Source organism: Peromyscus maniculatus, chromosome 7 (assembly GCF_049852395.1).
Source record: "Peromyscus maniculatus bairdii isolate BWxNUB_F1_BW_parent chromosome 7, HU_Pman_BW_mat_3.1, whole genome shotgun sequence".
NCBI classification, from domain to species: Eukaryota; Metazoa; Chordata; class Mammalia; order Rodentia; family Cricetidae; genus Peromyscus; species Peromyscus maniculatus.
This window is the reverse complement of record NC_134858.1, coordinates 87492492-87498491: the sequence shown is the minus strand read 5'-3', so window position 1 is coordinate 87498491 and position 6000 is coordinate 87492492. Positions and strand designations below refer to the sequence as shown.

Here is a 6000-nt window from a genome sequence, read left to right as displayed (position 1 = left end):
CATATTTGGTGCCTCATGTACAGATGACAGCCAGGGCAGAGGCTCTTTCACAAGACTGGCCTGATATGAACCTAAAGAAATTGTGAACATGGTCCAAAACACCACAGTTCTTAGAACATTTGTTAAAGTCATGGTCATGGGGTGGTAGGTCCTGTGTCAAGGCCACTGTCAATAGAGGCTTTATCTTTTTAGTGATGTTGGCTATGCATCTGTTAAATTCTCTGGATTAAGTGGTTTCGGGTCACTCATCTCCTCTAACTGTTACTGTTGCCCTGTGGGTTGGGGTTGTCACATGTGTGTGTTGCAGATATGCCAAATGAGATGGTCAGGGAATTGTAGAACCTCACAGAGCTGTGCATGATTTAAATTCAGGCCGATTCAAGCACATAGACATCAGTGAGTCAGAACCTTACACTGTGCATCTCAATCCTTGCAGCAACTCTTTGGGGGTAGATTTTAGAGCACCTAAGTTCTTAAAACAAGAAACTGAAATTTGGAAAGTTCTAGACACCTATCAAAAGTGACTTAACCTGGAAGTAGCCATGGTGACTTTGAACTTAGTGCTTTCCATCAATTGTCTCAGGAGATTCCCACATGATCCTGGGATTTGGGTGGAATAGTCATCTCCTCTCTGTGTCTGCGAGTTCCATGTTTGTAGATTTAGTTATGCGGAAGGGTAGAAATTTTGGGGGAAAATCATATCTGAACTGAATGTGTGTAGATGTTTTTTCTTGTCATTCTTTAATCAGATTTGTATAATAATAATTTGCCTTTATTATTTTTAATTATGTGTAGGTGTGTATGGTGTCAGATTTCCTGGAATTGCAGTTACAGATGGTTGTGAACGGCCAGTAGGTTCTGGGAAACAAATCCACATCCTCTGGAAGAACAGCCAGTGTTCTCAACGCTGAGCTGTCTCTCCATCACCAAATTCAGCATTTTTATTTACATAGTCTCTACATTGTGTTGGGTATTAAAATCCTTCTGGAGATTATTTAATGCACACAGAGGAATAAATGAAAGTCATATGAAAACATTCCATCACTTTGTATAAGAGACTTGAGCATCTGCAGATTTGGGGTTTTTCAGGATTCCTAGAACCAATCTTTCATGGGTACCAAAGGGTCAACTAAACACTATTTTATAGGGCAGAAATCCTAGGCTCAGGGGGATGCAGTGATTTTCAGCTACACAATCAAGAAGTGGTAAGCAGACATGATGGAAGTCGATGCCCTCCCCATAACAACACAGATTCGTTGTTGAATCCTGGAATATTCTTCCTTGATTTCATCGCGATAAATAGAATGGTGTCAAGGTCTCTATGATGGCGGCCATTCTGACTCCTTTGGGTTTTCAGAGGCTCTGTGGAGGAATCAGTGTGGAAGGTGAAAGGGTCAAGAGGAAGCACCTGACATGATGAGACAGTGAGCCGGGTTTCATGAGCTCCACCCTGGCATAATCCCCCCCAAGGCCGTGCAGCAGGGCGGACACGTCCAGCCTGAGCAGATTTGCTGTCGATGGGCTCTGGACTGAGGCCAGCCCCTCTGGAGGACCAATCCTGGTGAGAGGAGGAGACTTCCTGTAGGGACTTTATGAATGGCATGTGGGTGTTGGCTTAGCAGCAGAACTTGGGGAGGAGCAGGACTCACCAGGCCCCCAGCCTCAGACTCGCAGGAGCCCTCTGGTAAAATCTTTGCTCACTTGGCTTTGCTTACTAACTTTTAAAACTGAAAATCATTTTTACTTTCAATAGAAAAAAAGATATATTTTAAAATGCAAAGAATCCACTGCTTTCCAGAGCGGTCCAAGGCGGGGAGTGGTCAGAGCAAAGCGGAAGGGCCTGAGAGACTCTGGTGGGTGCTGCAGAGTGACCTGCTAAGGAAGGGTGGTGGTGGTGGTGTGGGGGGATCAAGTGTCAGCTTTCACCTGGTCTGGCAATGCTTCATTGGAACTTCTTTGCCTGCCAATCATGTTTCCTTATCACTTTTCCAGCCAGCTTTGTGACTCTAAGTGTTGGACGGAGAACTGATAAGGGTGGGTGGTTGGCACTTACTGCCTTCAGAAATCCTTGGCTCACCTGCACTTTCTTTGTGGAGAAAACCTGATGCCACTGCCCTTAGATGCCCCAGGGTAGTGCAGGACTTGAGGAAGAGGTCGCCTGGGAAGGACAGCAAGGTTAGTCTGAGCTTCCTGCCTGAGGATGCTGGGATAGACTTGGTAAAGTCTTCATTTTGCTTATTTAAAATGTGCTCTTTGCACTTGGGCTTAGAGTCGCCTCCAGGAGGACAGTGGGTGAGAATGGGAGTTGGGGAGCCCTTATTTTTGAGTCTCTTACATTCAGATAGCTGGATGGTGAATGAAAGGGCTATGGAACTATGGAATTTAGGGGTTCCTCTTTTAAAAGGGTAAGAACAGACATTTCTGTTTGTGCCTAAGTTCCATCCTAGAAATTGTCTTCAGCAAATGGCAGATACGCACTAAACACTTCTGTCTTTCTCAGTTTGTAGGACATGTGCTAAGGGGATGTTTCACGGCCCTGACCAAACACATTCTTTTTATTAAAGATGGCTGCTTATTATGTTGTTGATTCAGATTGATTCTTTATCTGTATTAATTACTCCCACCAAATCCAATCCAGTCCGTTTGTGTGAATGGACAAGTGGCAGTCATTGAGTGATACACGCCTGAGTCTGCCTCCACCCGCTTGAAAGGGGTCAAGCCACAGGTGAAACTCCTGTACTATCGATGCTTTCATACGCTGGATGGCTAGTTACAGACTAACATGCTGTGCTTAGCAGTTCAACTGAACAGCTCATTTTTTTTTTTTTGTTACAACTAACTATTGTGTTTCCCTTAAAGAGTAAATACAGTTTTTTAGATTATGATGTACAATAAAACAAGTTTTTGTTTTGTTTTGTTTGCTTGTTTTGTTTTTTGAGTGAGGGTCTTACTATATAGCTCAAGTGGGCTCCTAACTCATGATCTTCCTGTCTCAGTCCATGAGCAAGCACCATCCTGCTGGCAAAAACAGTTGTCGTCTCTCTCTGTCTGTCTTTCTCCCTCTCTCTCTCTCTCTACACACACACATACACACACACACACACACACACACATCACTCGTGTGTGTGTGTGTGTGTGTGTGTGTGTGTGTGTGTGTGTGTGTCCATGCATGTGTGTGGGAAGGCCAGAGAAGGACATCAAGTGGACTGTTCCATCATTTTCTGCTTTATTCCCTTGAGACAGGATCTTGCACTGAACTGGACCTTGTCATTTTGGCCACATTGGCTGGCCACCAATCCAAGGATCCTTCCGTCCTCCTCATCCCGCAGCACGGGGATTCCAGGCAGGTATGGACAAAAGCCTGACTTTTTAAGTGGGTGCTGGGGATCTGGACTCTGGTCCTCGTGTCTGTGCAGCAAGTGCTCCTACTGAGTGGTCCAGCTCACGAAATAGTGTTCCTAACTGTAGCTGCTCCCGGCGGTCACCTGGTGGCTCTGAACGATTCCGACAGGCAGCCAGTTGTACCAGAGCTCTGAGGCGCACCCTTGGCTAAGAGCAGATGTCAAGGACTGTCCCAAAGGCCCTTGGTGTCCTGCTGGGGTCTCATTGCTCTAATGGGGTGCTGTGCAAGCTTAGCTATCTACCGCTGCTGACGTGCCCCTCATCCTCACAGATTCTGGTTTCACTGATGTGGACGTGGCCCAGGCCCTGCAGCTCTGCAGCCTTTTCCCACGGACACCTCAGACTGGTGGGTGTGGCTGCAACGACAGCCGATGATCTGTGTCTCCAGGTGCCTGCTTTCAAGCCCTGGATGGCTCTGCCATGCCTGCTGTGACTTTGGCTAAGTTTTTGACCATTGTTATGACGGTTCATTTTTTTTTTTAAATGCAAACTGGATCTTGGGGACAGCAAGTGAAGTAGAAGTCTCTTCAGGGTCTTTCCTTCTCTCAGAGGTGGCTGAGGCCCTTGAGTGTTTTCATGAGGTTGCGTGTGCCAGAGGAGACTCAGCACCTGCTGCCCAGAGTTGACCAGAGGGCATGGAAAGGAGCTTAGGTGGCTACAGGATAGATGGCCAGAGCTGTTGAGAGGAATAAAGTGCAGTCTAGAGGCTCTGCTAACATTCCCCCCCCCCCCCCCCCCCCCCCGACCCAGGCCAGTTAGAGGCTGGCTGCTCAGGTTGCTAAGGAGTCCCTACCATCCTTTGTTGCATATGATTCTTCAAGGATGTGATGGTTGCCTGGGGAGACCCTGCTGGGCTCCAAATTACAGCAAAACAGAGCACATCTCTATAGTTGATTCTCGGGGGAGGGGTATTTTCATAGTTTCTTATAACTCCATTTTTATACAGACTGTTTCTATTTTTTTTTGATTGGTCTAAAGACATACACATGAAAAGATGGAAACAAAGCTTGTTTGTCCTTGGGAAGATAGGATACTAATGATTAAAAGTAGATGGTCCATTGATTTAGGGCTTACTAGGAACATCTGTGAGCAAAATCCCTTTCTTTTCAAGTTTATTTACCTCATTTAATTATGACACATGTGTTCTGAGCTCGCCATTGCTGTCATCATTTCTGGATTATAGTTGGGATACTAGAGTTCAAAGTGGGTAACTGACATGTACCATGTCACACAGAGGATAGAGTCTAAACTTGAGCCCAGGACACACGGCTGGTGAGTGGAAAGGTTCAAATGGAGCCTGCTTTCCTGGGATGTGGTCTGAGCACCTGGTTGGAAGTGGGCAGAACACAGTGGGTTTGTTGACTCTATTCATTGCTGAATCCCAAGGCCCTGGCATGTAGCTTAGTACATGATGGGTTCAAACTCGATGTCTGTAGAATAGAAGGCCCTGAGGGGCAGATGTGCACAGATGCATTGTCAGCTCTTACAGCTTCCAGGCTCAGCCACACACACAGCCTCTGAGAGATGCAAGCTTGTGGATGGTATCTCCAGGAAGGAGAACAGAGGGCCTTTTGTACATGTGTCTACTCCTGACCCACTTCTCTGAATGTACTCACCTTTTCTTCCCAGGGTTTAAGTCAAAGCCACGTCTGGCCATGCTCTTCCCACCCTGCAAGGCCCCTCAGATGTAAGCAGTGGGCTCTTGACAGTGATTAAGGATATTCAGTTTACACTCAGATTTGGACACAAGCAGATCCAGTGCTGTGCACAACCTTGGGTCCTCCATCTGTGTAGCGAGATGTAGATGCCTTTCTATCATGGCACAGCTCCTTCCTGGCCCAGGCAACTCCCTCCCGGGGGAGGTTATTGTGTGGGGTCAGGGAGAGGGGAGGCTTGTGTGATCCAATATCTATAGAGACCAGCCAGGCATGCGGGCACCCCGCCTTCCTGCTCCAGGCTGCTTCGTGATTGCTCATGAAAAGAAGGCTTACTTCTGTCTGGAAATCCCTGAGGCAGCGGATTTTAGTGTGAGCAATCAATCCCAGGGACATCAAGGGAGTGCAGGGTTGTCTGCAGAGCAGAAAGCTGCATTCGGTTAGACACAGACCTGGGGAGGAAGCTTGGACTTCCTCAGGGGTCAGACAGACAGCCTTGATATTAAATCCCCTGCAAAGGAATGCCTTCATGTTTATGGATGGCGGAAGAGGCAAGAGCTTATGAAAAGAATGAGGGACAGTGGAGCCAGGATGAGCGAGTTCCCCCTCACTCAGAAGAGTACTTTAAGCTGTGCAGATTGGGGCTCTCCATCCAGCCTTGGGCAACCTCTAAGTGAATTTGCTTGGCTGGAGTGTGGGTGTGGGTCTCTGCCTTCTCTGTCTCTGCTGAGTAGCTGGTTCTTTTTCCATAGTTCTACAAGACCAGGGTTTCTTTATTTTTTTTAACGTTAAAATTACATTTATGTATGTATGTATGTATGTATGTATGCATGCATGTATGTATGTATTGTATGTGTGTGTATGCACGTGGAGGTCAGAGGATAACCTTTGGGAGTCAGTTCTCTCCTTTCATTAAGTGGGTCCTAGAGATCAAACTCAGGTT

The 6000-nt window shown here is 46.7% G+C and overlaps 1 protein-coding gene across 1 annotated transcript in view; it reads left to right on the top strand.

Moving 5' to 3' along the window:
• The first annotated feature begins 4587 nt into the window (after positions 1-4587).
• Ankrd34c (ankyrin repeat domain 34C) overlaps positions 4588-6000 on the top strand; it is an 81971-nt gene continuing 80558 nt past the window's right edge. Inside the window, exon 1 of the mRNA XM_006991495.4 lies at positions 4588-4674. The gene's annotated coding sequence lies outside the window, so the exon portion shown is untranslated. The remainder of the gene's footprint in view (positions 4675-6000) is intronic.